General features: G+C 42.7%; 2 long non-coding RNA genes across 3 annotated transcripts; both read left to right on the top strand.

Moving 5' to 3' along the window:
- The first annotated feature begins 7,415 nt into the window (after positions 1-7,415).
- Positions 7,416-7,800, top strand: LOC112434214 (uncharacterized). Its single transcript, XR_003023944.2, has 3 exons — positions 7,416-7,453; positions 7,539-7,646; positions 7,724-7,800. It is a non-coding gene; the product is annotated as an uncharacterized LOC112434214 (long non-coding RNA).
- Positions 7,801-20,176: 12,376 nt separating this feature from the next.
- Positions 20,177-24,667, top strand: LOC143412445 (uncharacterized). Of its 2 annotated transcripts, XR_013100583.1 has the most exons (4): positions 20,177-21,476; positions 21,560-21,722; positions 21,836-22,028; positions 24,573-24,667. It is a non-coding gene; the product is annotated as an uncharacterized LOC143412445 (long non-coding RNA). The 2 variants fall into 2 exon arrangements; XR_013100582.1 differs by lacking the exon at positions 24,573-24,667 and having other exon boundaries at positions 21,836-22,718.
- Positions 24,668-26,247: the final 1,580 nt, after the last annotated feature.

The following is a 26,247-nucleotide window of genomic DNA, read 5'->3' as shown; positions in this document are numbered from 1 at the left end:
AAGCCTTATTTCTATCCATTTACTGCTATTAGGAAGAACACGTGAGGTTTAAGACCTGGACGAGTTTGAAACCTTTTGTCCTCCACAGTGGAAAATGGGTGGAAATAAAAATGGGTCTCACTTTAGCCATCTCCTAATTTTATCAGTTCTACTCTCAGCGTCTTCTGTATATCTCCTATATAAATGTTGCACTCAGCTTTGTGGTCTCCAATATCACTGAAATGCAGCCAGATGCTGCTCATTTTGCCTTTTCACTCTTTCCTGACACGCTTGCATTTCAGTACAGCTCCCATTTCTCTGTGTACTGGTCTCTACCACTACCCTTGCTGTCTATGGGACATTTCCGTCCTCTTTCACATAATGGTATGATCCCAGTCTGTCTCTTAAAGTGTTTGGCCACATGGTTTGCTCATCAGTAGTGCATTGTGTACTTATTTTAATAGTACTGCCAGTGGCGTGCACAGACATTTTGGGGGGCAAGTGCTCCAGGGGGAAAAAAGGGCACTTTTTGCATATGTGGAAAACCTTTTCTTTTTATAATAAAAAAATCGCACAGGTTAAATGCAACTTTTAACCGGATTATTCGTCCAGAATTGCTGTGCGTTGCTGACCTACAGCAGACAAGAGCTTCTGGACATCTGGACTCACAACTCCAACAGTTTTATCGCTGATCTCCGACTCATCCCAGAGATCTCCAGAACACCGGAGGCTGCCCACTCTCCCCGGCCGGGCGGAAGTGCACGCAGACGGCGCCGAGATCGTAAACAAAGGCGAGGTAGGCACGGAGGGCTACGGGCTAAGCTAAAGCTAACACCACACCGGCTGCCTTTACCCAGTATTTTCCTTGCCAATGTCCGTTCTCTGGCAAACAAAATGGATGAGATACGGCTCTCCATCACTAACAACAGACGGATTATGGACTCAAATGTCATGTTTTTCACCGAAACATGGTTGAACAACAGCTGCCCGGACAATGCTATCAAGTTAGCAGGACGCCACACACACCGAGCCGACAGGCTAGCAGATGACTCCGGCAAGACCAGAGGTGGAGGTTTGTGCATTTATATTAACAATGCTTGGTGCATGAACTCCACTACTACTGAGAGTCACTGCTCACCTAATGCAGAGTTTTTAATGGTCAAATGCAGACCTTATTATCTCCCCAGAGAACTCACTTCAATCATACTCACTGCCGTGTATATCCCCCCCGACGCTAATGCTAGGTTAGCCATGAAAGAACTTTCTGCAGCCATCAACAAACACCAGAATAAACACCCCGAGGCTGCTTTTATTGTTGCTGGCGACTTCAACCACACCAACTTAAAGACAGTCCTCCCCAGATTCAACCAACATGTCTCCTGCCACACCAGAGGAGACAAGACTTTAGACCATGTGTATTCCAACCTGGCTGGAGCCTACAAAGCCACACCCCTCCCCCACATTGGACAATCGGACCATCTCTCCCTGTTCCTCACACCTAGGTATTCACCACTCATCCAACGTGTGAAACCTGCTGTGAGGACAATTAAAGTGTGGCCAGAGGGGACAGAGGCAGTGCTCCAGGACAGATTTAAAAACACAGACTGGAATATGTTCACCCACACAGACCTGGACCAGTACGCCTCATCTGTACTGGATTACATCTCCGAAACCACAGACAGTGTTACCACCCAGAAACGGATCACCATGTACCCCAACCAGAAGCCTTGGATGAACCGGGATGTTCGTCTCCTCCTGAAGGCCCGCAACACCGCCTTTAGGTCAGGAGATGCACACGCCTACAGCACAGCCAGGGCTAATCTAAAGAAGGGCATCAAAAAAGCCAAACACCATTACAAAAAGAAGGTAGAAGAACACTTCTCCAACTCCAACCCCCGACACATGTGGCAAGGACTCCAGACCATTACAGACTACAGGACCACCAAACCCTCCCCCGCATCCTCTGATGTCTCCTTCCTCAACGAGCTCAACAACTTTTATGCTCGTTTTGAGCGAGGGAACCCCACAACCACAACCAAAGCAGACATGACGCCAGACCACCAACCTCTGACTCTCTCCCCCACCGATGTAGGAGCGGTGCTGAGCAGGATCAATGTCCACAAGGCTGCAGGTCCAGATGGCATCCCCGGGCGTGTTCTCAGAGCGTGTTCTGGGGAGCTTGCAGGAGTGCTCACAGACATATTCAATCTGTCCTTGGCCCACGCTGTGGTACCGGCCTGCTTCAAATCCACCTCCATCGTCCCGATACCCAAAAACTCCAACCCATATTGCCTCAATGACTACCGCCCAGTAGCACTCACCCCCATCATCACTAAGTGCTTAGAGCAGCTGGTCCTAGCACACTTCAAATCCTGTCTCCCCCCCACCCTGGACCCCCACCAATTCGCATACCGCCATAACAGGGGCACAGAGGATGCAGTCTCCATCGCACTGCACTCTGTCCTCTCACACCTGGACAACAACAACACCTACGCCAGAATGCTGTTTATAGACTTCAGTTCAGCATTCAATACAATCCACCCCTCACAACTCATCAGGAAACTGACAGACCTGGGCATCAGCTCCCTCATCTGCAAATGGTTACTGGACTTCCTGACCAACCGCCCCCAACATGTCCGGCTGGATAACCACTGCTCATCTACCATCACAATGAACACCGGTGTACCACAAGGCTGTGTGATGAGCCCTTTCCTCTACTCCCTCTTCACCCACGACTGCAGACCTGCTGATGGTTCCAACACCATCATTAAGTTTGCAGATGACACCACGGTGATTGGCCTCATCAGTGACAACAATGAGGCTGCCTACAGGGAGGAGGTGGATCGTCTGGCTGAGTGGTGCGACACAAACAACCTGCTGCTTAACACCGAGAAGACCAAGGAGCTCATCGTGGACTACAGGAGGAATGCTGACCCACATCCACCCATCCACATTAAGGGGACGGCTGTGGAGCGTGTGAGCAGCTTCAAGTTCCTGGGAGTCCACATCTCCGAGGATCTCACCTGGACGACCAACTGCTCCAAGCTGGTCAAGAAGGCTCACCAGCGCCTCTTCTTCTTGAGGACCCTGAGGAAGAACCACCTGTCCTCAGACATCCTGGTGAACTTCTATCGTTGCACCATCGAGAGCATCCTGACCAACTGTATAACAGTCTGGTACGGGAACTGCTCTGCCTCGGACCGGAAGGCGTTGCAGAGGGTCGTGAAAACTGCCCAGCGCATCGCCGGAGCACCACTTCCTGCCATAAAAGACATCTACAGGAAGCGGTGTCTGAAAAGGGCTGGGAAAATCATCAAAGACCCCAGTCACCCATCACATGGAGTCTTCACCCTCCTGCCCTCTGGGAGGCGCCACAGGAGCCTCCGGACTAAGACCACCAGGTACCGGAACAGCTTCTTCCCCACAGCTGTCAGACTCCTGAACTCTGCCTCCTGACATCTGACCCACGTTAAACTCATGCACTGAACATACACACCCCCACAATGGACAACTGTACCCTCAAACACAATAATAACATGGACTGAACCACCACTCACAACCACTAGCACTTTATATAGCCTCTGTAGAAACTATCTACACCCTCACTTATCTTAACTGCACTACTGTATAGCTCTGTGTAAATAATCATTCTGTACATTCAATAATCTTTAATCCTACAACTGTTTACAACTTGCATAGTTCCCATTTCTGTATAGCTGTATATCTCAAATTTCTGTAAAGTTATTTATTTCATATTCTGTATAGTTTTTCATATTTATATCCTGTTCATAGCTTGTACTCACTACAGCCTGTACATACTTAGTTATAGAATATTCACAACATACTTCATACCGTGTACATTATAACATACCATAATAGACCCATTTCTGTAATATACTTACATATCTATACTATTGCTAATATATATTGTAATATATCTATATCACTAAAGCACTTCTGGATGGATGCAAACTGCATTTCGTTGCCCTGTACCTGTGCATGTGCAATGACAATAAAGTTGAATTCTATTCTATTCTATTCTAAAGTGACTCTTTTAAAAACATGTCTGCCTGAAATTCACATTTCATTTATTTTGGGGGATTTTAACAGAGAGATAGAACTTTATGAATCCCTCATGTTTATCCTCCAGGGAATCCAGTTTGTAGTAGCAGAACACCGACAAATTTTTACACAGCACAGAATTAGGATATCAAATAAAGGGGAATAAGAGAACATGAATATAAGCATAAATACACTGAACAAAAATATAAACGCAACACCTTTGTTACTGCTCCCATTCCCCATGGGATGGACGTAGAGACCTAAAATTCATTCCAGATACACAATATAACCATCCCTCCCAAACAGTGGTCACAAATCAGTCCAAATGTGTGGTAGTGGGCACATCTGCTATATTGAGATAATCCATCCCACCTCACAGGTGTGCCACATCAGGATGCTGATCTGACATCATGAGTAGTGCACAGGTGTACCTCAGACTGCCCACAACAAAAGGCCACCCTGGAATGTGCAGTTTTGTCTCACAGCAAAATGCCACAGATGCCACAAGCAATGAGGGAGCGTGCAATTGGCATGCTGACTGCAGGAATGTCAACCAGATCTGTCGCCCGTGCATTGAATGTTCATTTCTCAACCATAAGCCGTCTCCACAGGCGTTTCAGAGAATATGGCAGCACATCCAACCGGCCTCACAACCGCAGACCTCGTGTAACCACACCAGCCCAGGACCTCCACATCCAGCAGGTTCACCTCCAAGATCGTCTGAGACCAGCCACCCAGACAGCTGCTGGAACAATTGGTTTGCACAACCAAACAATTTCTGCACAAACTGTCAGAAACCGTCTCAGGGACGCTCAACTGCATGCCCGTCGTCCTCATCGGGGTCTTGACCTGACTCCAGCTCGTCGCCGTAACAGACTTGTGTGGGCAAATGCTCACATTCGATGGCATCTGGCACGTTGGAGAGGTGTGCGCTTCACGGATGAATCATGGTTCACATTGTTCAGGGCAGATGGCAGCTGAGAATGTCCCAGTTCTTGCATGGCCAGCATACTCACCGGACATGTCACCCATTGAGCATGTTCGGGATGTGCTTGACCGGCGTATACGACAGCGTGTACCAGTTCCCACCAATATCCAACAACCTCGCACAGCCATTGAAGTGGAGTGGACCAACATTCCACAGGCCACAATTGACAATCTGATAGACTCCATGCGACGATGTGTTGCACTGCATGAGGTAAATGGTGGTCACACCAGATACTGACCGGTTCTGGGTCCCCAGACCCCCAATAGCGCAAAAAACTGCACATTCCAGGGTGGCCTTTTGTTGTGGGCAGTCTGAGGTACACCTGTGCATTACTCATGATGTCAGACCAGCATCCTGATGTGGCACACCTGTGAGGTGGGATGGATTATCTCAATATGGCAGATGTGCCCACTACCACACATTTGGACTGATTTGTGACCACTGTTTGGGAGGGATGGTTATATTGTGTATCTGGAATGAATTTTAGATCTCTACGTCCATCCCATGGGGAATGGGAGCAAAAACAAAGGTGTTGCGTTTATATTTTTGTTCAGTGTATATACATATATACACAGACCTCACACAGAGACAGCAGCTACACTGTGTGTGGATGTGATCCACAGTCACAGCTGTGGGTTTCAGTCAGTGTGTCTCTAACTTCATGGTCACATTTCAAAGCTTATTGGAGCCAGAAGATGTTCAAGTAAAAGATTTATTGCTGTACTCGTCTACCAGGATAACAGGAGGTTCATAAAGCTGTGTAATACTTCAGCTTTACATCATGGAGTAGTAGTTTATTAAACCCCCCAAAATATGACTATCCAGAGTTGGGACCAGGAAGCAGAGTTGCAGTCTTACACGCCTCTCTGCAGCTTCTCTCCTCCTGCTACCCCCCCAAAAACCCGTCTCCGTAGAGACTGTGTCAGCTTCCAAACAGACAAAAAAACTAAAAACTAGCAACAAACAACTTAAACATAAACAATCACAAAGAAAGAACAATACAGTATCCACATCTGAACCAAAGAGTAAAGCAGTGAAATGTGGATTATTAAACATTAGGTCTCTCTCCTCCAAGTCTCTGTTAGTACATGTTAGTAAAAACATTTCTGCATTTTACCCATATTTTATTTTTAACTCAAAATCAAAGATTCCAGATTCTCCTACATGTTGGTTTTGAATCAGATAGGACGACAGATTTCAGGTGGCCCTGTGTCTTTCTCTATTACATTTGCCACTGTGTAACTCAAAGTTATTTAAGGACTAGTTTATTTCAATGGATGAGTTTACTGACTGATGCGCAGAAGAAATAGTTCTTTATGGAGCCTAGATGGTGTGAATGATGAGACCAAAGACTGCAATATCTTGTACCAAAAATATATTGAATAAATGGAGGAAAGGGGAAATGGAACAAAATAATTAACACAACACACAACATAAATGCCCACAATTAAATAATAAATCAATGCTGTGATCTTTCTGTGCAAAAGTCCTTTTTGGTCCTCTTCTTTTTAAAGTTCACTTTTAAGGTATTCCTCCTTAGAGTCCAGCTTCATACAAATGGGGAAATATGTCCGTAATCCAAAGACGGCTAAGTGGGGGAAAGAGGGGAAACAAAGAATGGTCCTACCGGCTCGCCACTTCAATATGAAGAAGATTAATTCAAAGGGAGGGAACAAAACCTGACCTGTAGGTCAGAAAAACGTCCATTGGCACATCAAGTTCGATTCAGTTTACCGGTAAACAAATATATTTTTCTGCAAGCCTATGTAACAATGCAAATCATCATCAACCAATGTACAACAGTTAAATTATTAATTATCTTGGCTACGTAGCTTAATCTATACATTCCAGTAGCGTTCGCTACAAACAATACAAAAACAACAATAAAGGAAAACAGCTGTCTAACAGACAGCATAGCCGAATTCAAGGCAACACATAACAATAATCATTCAATCGCACTTTGTTTCAAAGTAAGCCCATTAAAATGCTCAAGTAAATAAAAGTGTTCAAAAACAGCGGTTTTTGAGCCGGAGTTCTGCTTGCGGTGGGAACGCCGCCGCGAAAAGCCACTTTTTAATCGCGAAAACGATCGGCTGGTTACTGACAACCAAAAGGTTGTTTTTGGCAGATATTAAAGATCATGGGTGGGCGGGGCAAATGGAGCAGTTTTCTACAGTCGAGTAAAATTCCAGGAAAGAGCTGGGTGTGGCTTTCCTTTAAATCACATGATCAACAGCTTTAAGATGGAGGCAACTCGCTCAGTGTTTCCTGTTTCATTCTTAGACTGTGGCGATGGTAAGTAGCAGCTTTTCACTTGTTACCTGGCATCTTTTCAGCCACCAATGATAGTCATTGTATGTTATCAACATTCCACTAACTATGTTGTCTCTCATGTTTAAAATAGGCCGACCAAGAGCAAAATAGGTATGTCTGCAGACTCTGCTGTAGCCAAAGTTATCAGATCTCCTGTGTTTTTAAATCCCTAACTGCTCGATCATTATCATTTTAGAAGACAACAATTTCTCAAAGGAGGTTCAAAACTAATGCCTACAAGATTACCAAGAGGATGGTTCGGGGCTCTTACATGACTCCGGGAAGTCAACACTTGGTGGATGAGGTGTGTTACCTTTGACACTTTTAAGACAGTCCTGTTTATCACTACTAACAATAAGCAAATATGTTTTCACTCAACAGATCCTTCACAGCATGTTGTTTCTGGGCAAAATCAACAACATCCCCTTTTCTCCAGAAGAAATCTTCCCTAATCCTTTTGTGTTGGGTTTGTTAATGAGAAGATATCCCAGGCCTTTTAAGTTGTATTCGACTCAGCTTCCCAGGCGAAGTCCCTTCTCCTGTGTGCTCGACATGGTAAGATAACTCTTCTCACATTTTCAGTCAATCTGACAAACTTCCAGTTTTTAGGAAAGTATAATGCAAAGTGCTTTTTTACTGAGAAATCCAAAGAAAATCCATACTGTACCTTATACTTCAACATATGCTTCTAGCTATGCTTCTCCACCAAACACAGAGACTGCAGGAGAGCTGGAGACTTGCTTCAGAATTTGTTAGTTCTAAATAATGTCTAACAGACTCATTATTGGAGATGCTTACAGTCTTCAAGGCGTATATGATGCTGTCACTGTGTAGCTGCTGGATCTGTTAAGCTCAAAGACTCTAAATTCAGCGTGTTTTGACAGCCCGGCATAGCAAAATAGAAAAAAAAAGGTCAATTAGCAAATTTAATTATAAATTAGTGAGAACAAAGATGGATTTTTGCTTATTGATTTAAAATTAAATAGATTTTTGTGACATGTTTCACCCCCTATCTTAAAATGTCTAAATCAAAAGCATCCAATGGTCCTGCATAGTTAAATAAGTCAAGCAGCGAAACAAACATGTTGATCAACTTTCTATGAAAAACAACTATATAATCAGGTGCAACACTTTGACCAGATCTGTAACTGTTTTCAGATCGTCCTGCAAAATAACTCAGAGAATCAAGAGCAAATAAAGCAGAGTCTGCAAGATCTCCTCACAGACTTGGACTTAGAAGAGAATAATAAAAAAACAGCTTTCGTCTCGTCCACCATCTGCATTTCTCAAAAATCCCAAACCATCAAATCAGAAAGGTACTGCGGAGTCTCCATGTCCACCAAAGGTCCTAACGCTGGGAAAATTATGATTGCTGCCTCCTGTCTTAGCAAATGGCATAAATATGTATCTGGTGCGGTGATGACCTATTATCCAAACACAGTCCAGAAAGATTACTTTGATGGAACAATTGAAGTACCTGGAAATATCAGGTGTGAGGCTTTTTGTCTCCGTGATGGTGCCAGAATGAAGCCTTGCAGATCATGTAAGAATTTGTTTGGCTTGAACACAGAAGACCTCAGAGAGTGGCCATATGGTAACTGTGCTGAAGCTGAGAGCCTGAGCAATTTGCTTGAAAATGAGAGAGAAGTTGAAACACATGTGGATGAATACTCAGCTGAAAAGGACAACAGGCAGAGAGCTGAGGATGAGGTTGGTAGGGTTCTTAGAACTGTGTTGCAAAGGATTCGGTTTAACTGGACAGGTGAATTTTACAACCCAGAACAAGAGTGAGATTTCATGAAATCATTTGCATTCATCATTCTGATAAATCAAAGATTCTCTGCTCTGACAGCATCTGTGTGGATTTTCTGTAATCACAGAGACGTGTATAAGCACGTTTACTTTCCATCTCCATGTAATTGTCACATTTAATAATTAAAACTGGCTTCTATGGGTTTTTGTTTGTTTGCTTACATATCTAGTGTTTAATGCAATATGAAGCATTATCAGACAGCATTTATTGGGAAGAATCCCATATTTATACTGGTCTGTACCCAGGGTACACAGAAAATAAAAACACATGTTTTCTTATTATGATCCCAACTATAATTTACTTAAGCAAAAGCACTACATGTGTAGTTATAATATTTATAGCAGTTACTGTTGAGCTTTAAATTTATCATCTTAAATGTTTATATGCTGATTATATTGCTTTATATAAGAAAGGCCTAACTCTGAGTACACTCTGTGCCAAAAAGTGCTGACAGGAAACTGCATGCTTTTGCAGAAACGTGCTTTTGCAGCTAGAAAGTGAAGCTGATATATATCAGTTTTAATTAGTTTTTACCAACTGCTTGCTAGGGCAATCCCACGAGTTTGGTGTTTTTGTATTGAACATGATTCCAAGTGCTTTCTATAACACATAGCAGAGGTGCCACAACAAAGACTGAGAAGAGGACAGGAAGAGACAGTGAAAGAGATGCACTCCTTCGCCATTCATGTTAAAGCGTTGCATAGCTTTAATTTTAGAGAGTGTTGCATAACTTTAGTCATTTTTCTACCACAGGTGAAGCCAAGAATTGTGAAGCTCTCTTTTGGCCAAATACCAGAATCTGTAAGAAGAAGAAAAAACAAACAATCAAATAGGTCATTATTAAGAGGACAACAATCTCTTGATGATTATCCACAGTGTCTTTGATAACTCTGAGATACAAACTGTCAAGTATATACACATCCCAGCAAACAATAGCTGTGTTTGACTAAAGCGATTAATAACAAGGACAGAGCTACAATCACTACAGTCAAACATAAAGGGCTTAATCCTGAATCCAAGTCTGAGCTGTGATGCCGTTGGTGCTGAAAGCTGCTCAGATCCTGAAGCTGCACGTTTTGTCTCTCTCTAACCAAACCAGCAGCAAAAGAAGACACATTTCGCTTGACATAAACATTGTCATGAGTTCCCTCTTACTTTTGCTGGTTTGCTTCCACCACCATTAAAACACACACAGAAAAACAACACAGCACAGCTCTCTGCCTCTCTCAGTGTACTTTAAGAACACCGTTTCCCATCTCAAATCTCTGTTTTTGGCATTATTCGCTTGCTTGTTATGAAGCAGTCTACCGTTGTTTACAGCCATTTTTTTTTAATGACTTCCGACAAGACAGCCTCATTTCTGCTGTTCAATACCAAATTTTATTTATTTTTTTCAAATTAAGTGAAACTGCAAAATGCTCTGCTGTGTCTCTATTAAAACCTCTTATTAAAACCTCTGAATCACTTCAGCAGCATCAGCCAATGTACATTTGTTGAGTCGTGGTTCTCGTCTGCTTTTGTTCTACTGCAGAATAATATTTTTAAGGTTATCTACTGTAAAAAGCTAGGCCAGGAAAATCTGCTTCATGGTTTTGTGTTTTATCCTCAGTTACTTTGTCACAAAAGCATCTGCTGTGATGCTCACACCTCTGATGAAGTTTCACAAGTGTCAGTACTGATAAATGATCAGAATTATAATGTTTCTGACTCTCTGAGTAAGAATTAAATGGAATCTAATTGGGACCTTGTGAATTGGAATTGAACAGGTTCTAGAAATCAGTGATGATACTCAGCTCCAATACCCACCTATGATATTAGGCTGACGAACGCTGACTGGGTTTCATTTACCAGCTTTTTATGTTCTTCCTGCAGTTTCCTCCCCACATCACTCATCTTAACCTTTTTCCAGTCCTCCTCAGTCTAAACAGAACACACAACAATACAAAGAAAAGCTCAGGTGATTGATCTCTAACACTAGGCATCCCCAGTCTTATTCTTAGCAGTCTAACTTCTCACCATATCTTTGAAGGCCTCTCCATTGTAGTAGCGCTTGGATGCTGGATACTCTATCGTTTTGTCACATAGTTCCAGGAAACTGGAAGCCACCAGATGCAGCTCCTCTCCGTCATAGCCGTACAGCTTTTTGTCCTCACGCGTCATCAGCACAAGCTCGTCACATGGACATGAGGTGCCCTTTACCACACCAATAACCTGCATTTTTACAATCTCGGGAAGGTAGAATTTTCCCCAGGCGTTAACTTCATCATCATCCCCGTTGTATTTGGTGTTCTCAAGCTCTTCTATCCACAGGTCAGCACCACTTGGCTTCTTCAGGTGAACGCACATGCTTTTGTTTTTGGAAACAAAATCTTTCACCCATTTCAGGTACTTTTCACCTGGAAAGAAGCAGACAAGACAAGGAAATATGGATGAATGTAGAAGTGTTGGAAAAGACAAATAGCAAGGTTATCCTACAGCAGTTTGTGAAAATGTTGTATCTTGAAATAAGCAGGCAAAATGAGGATCTCACTTATCTCATATGTTCTGATACCGACTTTCTTCAGTTAAAGGACAAAAAAAGGGCACACTGGAGGCTGACAGAGTGTGCAATGGTGGGAATCATTTTGCAGAACTCACTAAAGTTTGTTTCTCCTGGAACAAGCTTTTTACACTTCGGCAAATGAAAATACTGTGTTAAACTAAAAAAGAGCACCAGACCAAGTTCTACAGTACTAACAGAAAAGCATGCCGTTACCTGTTGCCTGTCGACACAGCTGCTGATCTTCCTCACCAAAAAAATGAGGATCCCTGAAAGGAATACAAAGGTTATGTTAAAATGAATGACTGTCACGGTGATCATGGGAAGCTCCGAAATATCACAACAATAGCTACGAAATCACAAAATGCAGTGTGATGTCTGTAAGCACCAAACATGACATCTCTGCAAATTCATCTTGAAACATGTAGGTACCTCACACGTACAGCTGCAGCCATCTCAGCCATTTATCACTGTGGCTGCCAAGTGGCTGCCACTTCACAAGCGCATGGCACAACATAGAAGAGCCACCTCCACAGGACAAGACTCAGCAGTCCATCTGCATCTTAAGGATAAAGGTCACTCTTTCGAGGATGCTAATGTTCACATTTTGGACAGAGAGGACAGATGGTTTGAAAGAGGAGTGAAAGAAGCATCTATGTCCACTGTGAGCGACCATCTTTGAACAGAGGCGGGGTTTACGACACCAACTCTCTGCCATCTATAATCCAGTTTTGAGATCCTTCCCAGACGCCTTAATGCCCACTCACATCCTGGGCCATCTGACCTCAGGAATTCGCATGATAAGGTGGGGCCAGGTTTCACAATGAACTCACCCGAAACTCTGGCTGATTGGGACCCACACCCAGTTTCCCACCTTGGCTCAGGCGATTACAGGATCATCAGGGGGTCCTTTTGTCCCTCTGTGGGGGGAAACTCCCACTAGGTTTATATCTGGGACTCTCCACCATTTGACCTTAGAACTGAAGAAGCTTCTCGGATGAGAGGTGAAACGTCTTCAAGTAACTTAAAGAAGTCCAGACGCTTTTCTTTGCAAGCTCCTTTGACTACGATGACCTGGATGACTGAGAACCTTCACAGACATAAGGTGAATGTGACAAACAAAGCGCCTTCTTGTTCTCTGTGATAATGTAAAGTTATTAATGAAAAAACAAACGAGCCCCACTGTATATATATATATATATATATATATATATATATATATATATATATATATATATACATATATATACAGTGGGGCAAAAAAGTATTTAGTCAGCCACCGATTGTGCAAGTTCCCCCACTTAAAATGATGACAGAGGTCAGTAATTTGCACCAGAGGTACACTTCAACTGTGAGAGACAGAATGTGAAAAAAAAATCCATGAATTCACATGGTATGATTTGTAAAGAATTTATTCGTAAATCAGGGTGGAAAATAAGTATTTGGTCACCTCAAACATGGAAAATCTCTGGCTCTCACAGACCTGTAACGTCTTCTGTAAGAAGCTTTTCTGTCCCCCACTCGTTACCTGTATGAATGGCACCTGTTTGAACTCATCATCTGTATAAAAGACACCTGTCCACAGCCTCAAACAGTCAGACTCCAAACTCCGCCATGGCCAAGACCAAAGAGCTCTCGAAGGACACCAGGAAAAGTATTGTAGACCTGCACCAGACTGGGAAGAGTGAATCTACAATAGGCAAGCAGCTTGGTGTGAAGAAATCAACTGTGGGAGCAATCATCAGAAAATGGAAGACATACAAGACCACTGATAATCTCCCACGATCTGGGGCTCCACGCAAGATCTCATCCCGTGGGGTCAAAATGATCATGAGAACGGTGAGCAAAGATCCCAGAACCACACGGGGGGACCTGGTGAATGACCTGCAGAGAGCTGGGACCAAAGTAACAAAGGTCACCATCAGTAACACACTACAACGGCAGGGAATCAAATCCCGCAGTGCCAGACGTGTTCCGCTGCTGAAGCCAGTGCATGTCCAGGCCCGTCTGAAGTTTGCCAGAGAGCACATGGATGATACAGCAGAGGATTGGGAGAATGTCATGTGGTCAGATGAAACCAAAGTAGAACTTTTTGGTATTTTGGTATCCTGTATTTGTTGTTGAAGACTTCTTCAGCTTCTTCTCAAGGACATCAGCTGCTTGTTTGGCAGCAGAGGCAGTTAAGAAGCTTCCTGAAAAACACTGAACAGTGAGTTCACTGTGGCATATGACAGATTCAGCTTTCTGTGTGCAAATGTGTCTGTGTCGACCTTTCAAATGCTGTTGAATCCAAAACATCAGCGGCTCCTCGGCTGCTCACTTCATGCACTTCTGTCTGTGTGACAGTCCAATGACATCACAGCTGTTTCCAGCCCCAGTGTCTCAGGACTGGACACCTTTAAACATGTCGAGGATCAAACAGCGTCCAGCTAAACACACATGAAACTATCAGAGCTGACAATCATTCCAATAACATCTAATGGTTCATGTATGTAGACACAGGACTACAAGGAAATGGCTCTCAGCATCTGGCTGTGGGAACACATGAGTCCCTGTTTGTGTTCAGATTGTGTGCATGTTTTAGACGTGTGTCACATGTAGAGACACAACAATCCCACAATGACACACAGATGTGTTTGACACAGCTGTGCAGCTGTAAGTTGTTTCTAATGATTCATTGAAGCTCTTCTAACATTCTGGAGACGATCAGTACATGAATCTGTTCAACACGACAACAATTTGACTTCAGTGTGAACGTTTGCATTAAATAACCTTCTTCATCCAGCTGACAGCATCTTCATCCTATGATGTGAACAGTTCCTCCTGTTGATGACAAACCTCTGACAGGATCTGCTTGAGGAGCTTTTTCATGTGCAGCTCTCTGAGCTCAGGGCTGAGCTGCTGTTTCATCTTTAAGAGCTGCTGCCTCCTCGCCGGACTTGTTCTCCTCTTCTTCTCCTAATGACACCATTTCTGCTTCATATTAAATTCAATAAAGATGCTGACATGTATCTGTAGCAACAACATCATTGAATCTAGAACAACTGGAGCCAAACCAGTGGCTCTGCTGGGATCACTGGTGAGCCAACACTTCCTTGTTGATGCAGATTTCAGGGCTTCCTTTTGCTCCTCCGTTATAACTGTTCTCTCTTCTCAACACATGATGACACAAAGGAATCAGCAGTGACAAAGATGATGCTGAAGAGAAGCACACACTTCACACATATAACAGAGCAGTGCAGTTACACACACCTCTGCTCGACATCAGGCCTCAAACAAAGACACAAAACACTAACTTGACTCTAAACAGAAGAAACGAGCAGCTGTTTCTGTTCTGTGCTTATTTATATTTGACACACATGCTTCTCTTTGTGCAAACACACATCGCACTATAAGGGTAACCTCGCACACAATGATTGGACAGCACAGTGATGATGCTGGGAGATCCTATACGCAGCAACACAGAAACACTGAGAACTTTAAACAATGATGGAAAGTGTTATAAATGACTTGTTGGCCTCTGATCTGTCACAAACAGCTGAAACGTGTCTCTCATGAGTCACATGAAGGTTTTTGACAGAAAGGACAAAAAGTAGCTGCAGTCAGTTTGTGTCATTTTTATATTTATTCATCTGGGAGAAAAATCTGAGGGACATTAAAATGTGTTTTCAACAGAGACAAGAACATGAATATAACAGAACAGGTAAATGAACATGTTTCAAGTAAACAGCTGGACTGATCAGGTCCAAACACAGAGTGATAAACTTGTCAAACAGCTGTCATATCTTTATATAGAAGCTCTTTATAAATGCTGCTCACTGCAGTCTGTTTACTAATAATGTCAAAGTGTTAGAAACACAGAAACATCAGAATGGTCTTTGTTCACAGAAACCTGTCTGGGATCCTTTGTTGTTCTTTTGATGCAGAGTTACATTATAAATATAAAGAGTTATTTCAGAGTCTCATCAGTTTTCCTGCATGTCTTTATTTAACACATCAGCAGGGCTGAAGCTCTCATGTTAAACACACACTGATCTATGGACACGTTCATGTGTTTCTAACAGAACCAGGCTGTTATCAGCCTGCACTAACATTATGTCACACACACTGAATGTAACAGTGACAGTTTACATCATCACACAATCAGCTGTGATTGTTTCACTGTCATCAAACGAGTCAACAGGAAGTAGAATCAATAGAAACCAATCATTTACTGACAGCATGTCTGATGGAAATAAGTGCAGATTATGTATGAAGTCTAACTGCACACAGTAACTGTGTTACAATAAGGACTTAACAGCGCCCTCTGCTGGAGTGTTTCAGTACTGCGTTAACTAGAATACACCACCTCCTCCTCACACCACCTGCTACAGCTCTACTCTTCTATGACTACAGTCATCCACAGCACTGATGTGAGGTCACATGGTTCATATGTAAGGAGCACAGCTGACCTCAGGTCAGTTTAATGACTGTGAGCAGCAGCTGTGTTATTGTCACTGTGACAGGGAGACACTCTCAGACACAGCGCTCATGTCAGCTTGTTCTCATGCAGGAGGATCAGGAGCTCCATGTTTGTCTTTCTGTTTGAATCATGATGTGTTTGTGCCATCAGAGTCTGTCATGAGTACTCAGGGTTTCACAGCAGCTCTTCTGGATGCTGACGAGGACTCCAACCTCATGTTTCACCTCTCTGAGCTTCTGATGTCTGTGAACACTCGTGTTTCTTCTCTGGGCTCATCTGGACAAAAACACCTTTCTGTGTTTGGCTGCAGCCTCATTCTGACTGACAGGAAGTGTGTTATCCATGAGCTGCACTTCTGTGAGGAAGTTTCCTGCTGTGTTTCCTGTCTGTGGACAAACACGAGTGTTCCAGCTGAGGACTTGGTTCCTTCCACCTGTCCATACAGGACATCACGCTGTCTGCAGCTCTGTAAATGCAGCTCCAGGTCCTTCCACGTGCTGCTCTGTATTTGTGCAGTTTGTAGTGTGTCCTGGGAAACGTAGCACACATGGTGTTCTTCTGCTGTTTCCTCCTTTCACTGAGTGTGAAACACTGACGCTGTGCTGTTGTTCACAGAGGGGAGCTGATTCTAGCTGCAGCTGGACTCTGTCATCTAACTGAATGTGTTGGTGCTGATCACGGGGCTCTGAGGGGGGAGCAGCAGGAGGACTCTGGATGCTGACGTCAGTGTATCTGTGGAAGCTCCCACAGCGTGTCTGTCATTCAATATTGTGCTGTATATTGTATCTATGCAAAGATGAACAGACTGTGTGTTCACTGGTCTCTGTGCTGCAGCTCTGATGTCATCATCACTCCCTCCTCCACCCTCAGCAGTCCCAGCATGCTGCTGTGGTGCACCCCACCCTCACTCTACACCTGAGCCACAGACCACACCCTCCACCTCAATATACACCACAGTTTTCTCTGCTGTGGAAATGAGATCAGGAGGAAATCATCATTATTATTATTTAATAAACGCTCACATTAATGTGGGCCTATTTGTTTCATATTAGAAACATTAGTTGAGTGTTTTTAGTATAAAATGGTCAAAGTCCCTCTTTTTGCTCCTCCCCTCACCTGTGGATGGGCGGTGCTGTTACCGTGGTGACAGCTTGGATGTGTTTCAGTCCTGCCTGGTTATCACTGCAGGAATCTTTCACATTTATTACAGGTAATAACTCTGATTTTTCTGTGTATTATGAACCAAATGTATCCTGATACACACAGAGATGGATGAGCAGAGGTTTTTTTTGCAGTTTATGTAGTTACTATGGACTTAATGCATACATATTATTAAAATTAGGGCTATAACAGTTGTATTGATGTATAGCAACTTGAAATGCTCCCACAAATGGCTCCACAGCATGTAAAAATATAACAAAAGCTCTGGCGGACTTGGTTCTGTGGTCAGTCTTAAAGGGTGAAGTTAAACTCTGTAATCTTCACTGTGTCACAGAGTTCAGTGAGTCCCGTTATTCACAGTATCAATCAGATCATCAGAGAACAGCTGATCAGCAATCAGTGGTGCCAACAGCGCCTCCTGTGGTGAGAGGATGCAATAATGCAATGTAGCATTTTTCCACTCAACACTTGCAGTCATGGAAACTGTCTGTTGGATCTGTGTGACGTTGCTTTCTTGGTTAGAGTTCCTCACAAATGTCCAGATGATTCTTCTAATGAGGCGTCGACCATGTTTGCAGCTCTTTGGAAGAAAACGTCGCCCTTTGCCATCCTTACTTTTCTTTGACTTCTTCAAATGCAGCTGAACTCCAGCTGGTATTTTCTTGGACTTTGCAGCTGTTTCTGGTCATCAGTTCATTCCTGCAAACCTCTGAAGCTGAACAACAATGATGCTGCATTGCTGGCTGATCCCAAAAGGTTGATTCTGTTCATCTGGACGTTTTCAGAAACGTTTGCTCACTGATCAGGTGACTTCTTCAGTCTCAGCTGACTGCAGCTTTACAAGCTTACAAACAGCACATTTGCACAATGACTGAAAGCAGCAGCACCTGATATATATGATACTAATATAATACATATACATATATAATCCATACTAATGATGAAGGAACTGAGCTCACAGTCCATTGTTCATTCAGTGAACTACTCAGTTTATTTTGGGCCTCAGAAATGCTCACTCTGTTTGTACATCACTGTCAGCAATAGACTCATTCTGCTGTGTGGACAGGAACACATGTGACATCACTTCCTGTTTGTTTGTGACTGAAGAGGAAGAAGTTTACAAGGAATCATTTAGAAGAGTTTCAAACATCAACTGATTGAATCCATGAATCTGAAAACGTGTTTGTGAGTGAAAGAGACAGACATGTACAGACTGAACTATCTGTTCAACAGTCAGAGTGTTTCTGTAACAGAAGACACTCTTTACACTCCACTCAGCACAGGGACACTGAGGAACCAGGAGACAAGAACCTAAACCCAGGATAAAGAGTTTGAGTGAATGTGGTGTTGAAGGTGTGGAGGTGGATCAGAGTGTCAGAGGAGACTCTGTAGAAGGACAGAGTGCCAGCAGGACAGTCCACATACACTGCTGCTCTGTTAGAGACAGAGGAGGAGGAGGAGGAGGAGATGGATGTTAGTCTGTTATTGTGCCTGACATAATAAGGACCATCATCAGAGCAGAACAGACTCCAGGACTGATCATTGAATCCAAACCAACAGTCTCTGCCTCCTTTCCTTCTGATGCTTCTGTAACTCACTGATATACAAACGCCTCCTCTCCACTCGACCTCCCAGTAACAGCGACCAGTCAGACCATTTCTACACAGCAGCTGAGGAACATCAAATCTGTCTGGATGATCAGGATATGACTGAACCTCCTCCACATGTGTCACCTTCCTGTTGTTGTCAGACAGTTGGAGCTCTGTGTTCACTGTGTTTGTGTCGATTGTGAGTTGACAGGAATCTGATGGAGAGAACAAACACAATCCAGCTGCAGTTATTGATCCATCATCTGTTCATTGATTGACACTTTGATGATGACTCCTGACATGATGAAGATGGTTGAATGTGTGCTGCTTTGTTTTCATGAATCCCATTAAAAACACACTTACACTTCCTCAGACCTGGTCTCAACCATCGGACTCCAGCAGGCTCCACCCTGAAAGGAGGAGGGGGGTCAGAGCAGCACAGTCAGCATGCACACATGGACATTACATGGCTCTCACACACACACTGTTACACACTGAGCTCAAAGCTCGGCTCCACTGTTTTATTCAAAGAAATCTACATTTATTTATCAGCACATTTAAAAACAGCTTGAGCCAAAGTGCTGCACAGAGTAGAGAGAAAATAGGAAACATACACAGTAATGACTATAAAGACTGGTCAGGATTGAAAGCTACAGAGTACAAATGTGTTTCCAACCGGCTTTTAAAAATGTCCAGTGTTGGTGACGACCTGATGTGAAGGGCGACTGTTCCAGAGTTTGGCTGCAGCCATCGATAAAGCTCACCTCTGTTTTTACGTCTAGTTCTGGTCAGAAGCTGCTTATCTGCAGACCTGAGGGCTCCACTTGGATTCTTTTGTTAAAGAGAGATAAGATGGAGCCAATCCATTCACAGATTTAAAGACAACCAGATCTGGAAGTGGATTCTACCACGTACTGGTAACCAGTGGAAAAAGCTGGTGATGGGTCGTCTAGCACAGACCCACCGCTGGAACCAGACAATTGATGAGGGAGAGAACTGTGACAGCGCCGTTCCTTCACTTGACCTCAGTCGCTCTCGTCTGCTCCCTCGTAACACTGCTCTTTATTGAGCTTACATGAATATGCACAAGTTCATTATGACGTCTTACACAGGTATGAACAAAGAGTACCAGTCTGTGCATAGTGTGTGTGTGTGTGTGTGTGTGTGTGTGTGTGTGTGTGTGTGTGTCTGTGTGTGTGTCTGTGTGTGTGTGTGTGTGTGTGTGTCTGTGTGTGTGTCTGTGTGTGTGAGTGCATCTATGTGGTATGGATTGACATTTGACCTGCGCTGTACCTGGGCTCCGGGGACATTTCGACTTTTTGCTGTGTATTCATGTGTCCCCCTAAAACATGACTTGTAAATGCATTTTTAAGTGTCTAAATAATAATTTTTTCTACTTCTTATGAGGTCATTATTTATCTTTTGACCTGTATTTGCTTAAACTGTAGTGTAAATTCATTTATTAAACTATAATTAAAAGATTTTCTGATTTTCTTAAAAGTCCACCTATACCCCTCACCTGATTTTTGTGTATTCCAGTGTATTGCACAGCGACGTTTCGAGTTAGAGTGGATGTGTGTAGGTACTGCAATTTAATACACATTTTCAATACACACGGCCGGAAGTCATTGTGATTGGTAGGCTATATATATAGGCGGTACCTACAGGAAACGGCGCCACAACTTTCGCGCGCGTGCCCTTTAACAAGTGTATGTCGACGGCAATACGAAGACGGATTAAAAACACAAAGGTAAGCCTTTTTTAATGTAAAATGCACCATGACTTTAATACTATATGAAATTATAGGTGCACAGGCCTATATTAAACTGGTTTAATTTATGCTTTATGGACTGTTAGTGAGTCTTTGAAGAAGTAAAACGGCCCCAGCGTTTGTCATTGAGTAAATAAAATAGGGCTGACGACTAACCGCGTCAACGCGATAAAGCGGGCTAACCCGTGTTAGGATTTACTCGGTGTTAAAGCATTATTGTGGCTTAAACGTGTTAATGCCGACATCGCGACTAACGCGATTAACAATTAAACCAGCGCAGTCTGAGTCAAAATCCCTGATGTCGCTGTTAGCTAATTTCGGGCAGTTTGTCCAATGTCTGTCCATTCTGCTGACAGCCCTAAAATAAAAGCAAGGGTATAAGTGTATTTAGTCGTGTATTTATTTATATGCCTGAAGAAAAAACTTCTTACAGTTTTGATGCCTAAGCTTTCTCAGTACTTGTATCACTCTCTGCAGTCGCCATTACAGAAATGTCACATGTCGCCATTTTGAGTACTAGGCCTTTAACATTTTAAAAGAAGGCATAAATTAGCACTATGAATAAGTCAGCTGTGTTTATGCTGTAAACTACACTACTGCTAGTTCTGCTACTACTGATGATGATGACAATGATGACGATAATCGTAATACTTTATATGCTTTGGTAATACAGCCAATCAAAACGTACAGGAGAACATGCGAAGGAGACGCATTCCTCCACGGGAGGATGCAGTCTGTCATGTTTCTGCTGGAAGGGACAAACTGGGACTTGATATCCACTACATAAATGCCTTCAAAGGTAAGTTGGTCTTTAGTTTGGATTAGATTTGGAGTTTGTCACTTTGTCTTTTGTCACTCACTTGGTATGCCTCTGCAATTCAGGTCGGGGCATTTTCACGACTGTTCCATTCCAAAAAGGAGACTTTCTTTTGGAATACAGAGGTAAACTCATAACAAAAGAAGAATGTGAGCGGAGACACAGAGTTTATCATGACAGCCTGAAGGTGTTCATGTTTGAATTCAAGTTTGATGGAAAACTCTGGTGGTGCGTATTATATCAGTGTAGTTTGATTAAGATTAAATTACACATTGCTTTTGATTTATGAAAAAAAAGCTTCCTAACTAGTTAAGCTAATACTTTTTTGCCTAACCCCACAGTGTGGATGCATCTCAAGAAGATGGGTCATTAGGCAGACTTGTCAACGACAACCACATCAGTCCAAGTGCTAAGATGAAAATATTAAATATCAATGGAAAGCCCCATCTATGCTTATTTGCAAGCAGAGACATAAGTCCAGGTGAAGAAATAGACTATAATTATGGTGACTCGGATTGGCTCTGGAGATGCAAGGTATTTCTACAATTGTACTTTTTGGAACTGATAAATTGCATACCCTAAGCCATTTTTACATTTGTACCTACTCAAATTGGCTTAACGTGACTTACGGCATCTAGTTTTTCACTGAAATTGAGTATCACCTACTGTGCCTGGGGTAACTATAGCAATGCAGCCGAGCATCCAGTGATATAAATGCCACAGCAAGCATGGACGTCAAGGTGACAAAATGCCTGCTGCTCAGTCTATACTTTAGTGTTCAATTCAGGGATCACGCTGTTAATTTTGGTCGCTATTTCAAACATTTCAGAGTTTCAAAAATGATGGCTTGGATTTTCACGAAGGAGGCGCACTCATAACTTATCGAGTGACACCATTGACCAGCCACCTGGTGGCATTCAGTCTATGTCAAATTTTCTGATCACTTTGGATCACTTGGAACCTTGGTGCAGTAGTTACTGAAAAACTACATGGTACTATAACCTACTGGAAAAACAGGGGTAGGTACTAATGGAAAACAGGCAATTGTGATGGCTGCCACATCAAAGCCCTCTAAAAGCACTAAAAAAATATCAGCAGGTATGCAGAAATAAAAAATGGCTTTCGGTTTCTAAATTTTAACAGTGATTGATGTTTAATGTGATTCTACACAGCAAAATCTCCAGTGTTAAATTAACACTGGAGAGTGTCTATAAGGGTCCACACCTCTGAGTGTTAAATACAACACTGTTGAGTGTTAAATTAACACTTTTGACAGTGTTATATGTTTAAAAGTAACCTAGTCAGTTTTGAAGATTAACAATGGCTAACACTGAGCAGTGCTGATTTTCTAACACTGGAAAATAACTCAAAATGTTAGAAATATTCCAGTGTTAGAAAATCAGCACTGCTCAGTGTTAGTCTTTGTTAATCTTCAAAACTGACTAGGTTACTTTTAAACATATAACACTGTCAAAAGTGTTAATTCAACACTCAACAGTGTTGTGTGGACCCATATAGACACTCTCTAGTGTTAATTTAACACTGGAGATTTTGCTGTGTAGCCTCTTTAGTTAGATTCATTTTAAATTTTGTCCCTCGAAGATAAATGGGCCCTAGTGACAGTTCGTTGCTGCTACAGGTGATTGTTTTACTCCTTTAGCAATGGCTTAAAAAATAAAGAAATCACACTGACTATTTGTCTCTTAATCATAGGGCCTTAAATTCTCTATACATGACAGTGAATATTGTAAAGACAATAGCTTGAAACTTATCTTTCTCATACAGTTTATTTAATGTTTCAAAATCCTCTTCAAAAATGCACTGTATATTCATTTTCTATCTGTTACACACGAAGACGGAGACCAGCCAGATTCAGAAGACTGTGAGCTGCCTAAAGCCGCAACCAAACAGCTTTCCAAACAATGATCTGGACCTGAAACATCCAGAGCCTGAAAGGGTAAATATAATCCAGTGTACCACTTAATGAACTAATAATTTAATCTATCATCATTCTTTATGGATGCTGTGTGTGTGTGTGTGTTTGGCAGTCACCTGGGTGTGATGTGATTTACATGGACCGTGGCTTGTAGGTCCTTTTCATTGTTTCAAAGTGCAAGTCTGGATAACATCTGAGTGTGTGTGTGTGTGTGTGTGTGTTAACCACCCAAATGTGACTTAGGAGGACCACACTGTTATTGGGGGACTCCGTCAAAGTTTGCTTCATGGTGACATCACTCTGGTTTTAGGAGGGGTCTTCTCGTATGTCTTGACAGTTTGACCTACAGCATGCAGAACTGACTGCATGTGCTTTGTTTCTATGTGGAAATTTTTTGAAACTCAGGCTTGAACATTAAGATAGATAGTACTATACAACTTCTTAACTTGTTTTAGGCACTATATACTGCTTTAGTGCATGGGCTCTCTCTGGCTGTGTACTCTGGCTTCTTCCCACAGTCCAAAGATGTAGCTTATGGGGTTAGGTTAACTGGTGATTCAAAACTGCCCTTTGGTGTGAATGCAAATGCTTGTCCTTCCATGTTAGACTGGTGATCTGTCCAGGTTGTACTGCCCTATGGTAGCTGGTATAGGCCCCAAAACTGCTACCCCACAATCCTGATAAGGATAAGTGGAAGAGGATGGATGATTGCAAAGGAATCAGTTGTTAATTATTGTAGCCAGTATTTTTTTCAGAAGAAAACATTTCTTGAGTGGAAAGCCCCCCCCCCACACACACACACACACACACATGCAAATTAAAAACAGAAGCACAGGCCTGCCCAGTACAGTTGCAAGAAGAGCACTTGGTCTAATCTTTGTGCCATCTTTTCTTTGTTGCAGGATCTTGATGAAGAAATGCCTCAGCAAGGCTCAGAAGCCATGCATTCTTCTTCAGTGCAAGATTTTGAAGAGGTAACATTGACCTAGGACAGATTTTAATGAATGTTTCTCATGCACGATGTGTACCTTACGCTATTTGCCGATAGTGAAATGGTCTATTCATCCTCTTGAGTGATGCATTTTTAGTAACTGTCAGATTACTGTTCTTTTGTCTTCATTCTCTATCTGTTACACACGAAGACTGAGACCAGCCAGATTCAGAAGACTGTGAGCTGCCTAAAGCCACAACCAAACAGCTTTCCAAACAATGATCTGGACCTGAAACATCCAGAGCCTGAAAGGGTAAATATAATCCAGTGTACCACTTAATGAACTAATAATTTAATCTATCATCATTCTTTATGGATGCTGTGTGTGTGTGTGTTTGGCAGTCACCTGGGTGTGATGTGATTTACATGGACCGTGGCTTGTAGGTCCTTTTCATTGTTTCAAAGTGCAAGTCTGGATAACATCTGAGTGTGTGTGTGTGTGTGTGTGTTAACCACCCAAATGTGACTTAGGAGGACCACACTGTTATTGGGGGACTCCGTCAAAGTTTGCTTCATGGTGACATCACTCTGGTTTTAGGAGGGGTCTTCTCGTATGTCTTGACAGTTTGACCTACAGCATGCAGAACTGACTGCATGTGCTTTGTTTCTATGTGGTTTGAAACTCAGGCTTGAACATTAAGATAGATAGTACTATACAACTTCTTAACTTGTTTTAGGCACTATATACTGCTTTAGTGCATGGGCTCTCTCTGGCTGTGTACTCTGGCTTCTTCCCACAGTCCAAAGATGTAGCTTATGGGGTTAGGTTAACTGGTGATTCAAAACTGCCCTTTGGTGTGAATGCAAATGCTTGTCCTTCCATGTTAGACTGGTGATCTGTCCAGGTTGTACTGCCCTATGGTAGCTGGTATAGGCCCCAAAACTGCTACCCCACAATCCTGATAAGGATAAGTGGAAGAGGATGGATGATTGCAAAGGAATCAGTTGTTAATTATTGTAGCCAGTATTTTTTTCAGAAGAAAACATTTCTTGAGTGGAAAGCCCCCCCCCACACACACACACACACACACACACATGCAAATTAAAAACAGAAGCACAGGCCTGCCCAGTACAGTTGCAAGAAGAGCACTTGGTCTAATCTTTGTGCCATCTTTTCTTTGTTGCAGGATCTTGATGAAGAAATGCCTCAGCAAGGCTCAGAAGCCATGCATTCTTCTTCAGTGCAAGATTTTGAAGAGGTAACATTGACCTAGGACAGATTTTAATGAATGTTTCTCATGCACGATGTGTACCTTACGCTATTTGCCGATAGTGAAATGGTTTATTCATCCTCTTGAGTGATGCATTTTTAGTAACTGTCAGATTACTGTTCTTTTGTCTTCATTCTCTATCTGTTACACACGAAGACTGAGACCAGCCAGATTCAGAAGACTGTGAGCTGCCTAAAGCCGCAACCAAACAGCTTTCCAAACAATGATCTGGACCTGAAACATCCAGAGCCTGAAAGGGTAAATATAATCCAGTGTACCACTTAATGAACTAATAATTTAATCTATCATCATTCTTTATGGATGCTGTGTGTGTGTGTGTTTGGCTGTCACCTGGGTGTGATGTGATTTACATGGACCGTGGCTTGTAGGTCCTTTTCATTGTTTCAAAGTGCAAGTCTGGATAACATCTGAGTGTGTGTGTGTGTGTGTTAACCACCCAAATGTGACTTAGGAGGACCACACTGTTATTGGGGGACTCCGTCAAAGTTTGCTTCATGGTGACATCACTCTGGTTTTAGGAGGGGTCTTCTCGTATGTCTTGACAGTTTGACCTACAGCATGCAGAACTGACTGCATGTGCTTTGTTTCTATGTT

Source organism: Maylandia zebra, linkage group LG2 (genome assembly GCF_041146795.1).
Source record: "Maylandia zebra isolate NMK-2024a linkage group LG2, Mzebra_GT3a, whole genome shotgun sequence".
Taxonomy (NCBI): domain Eukaryota; kingdom Metazoa; phylum Chordata; class Actinopteri; order Cichliformes; family Cichlidae; genus Maylandia; species Maylandia zebra.
Note: the sequence above shows the minus strand (reverse complement) of the source record. Positions and strands in the feature narration are given on the sequence as shown.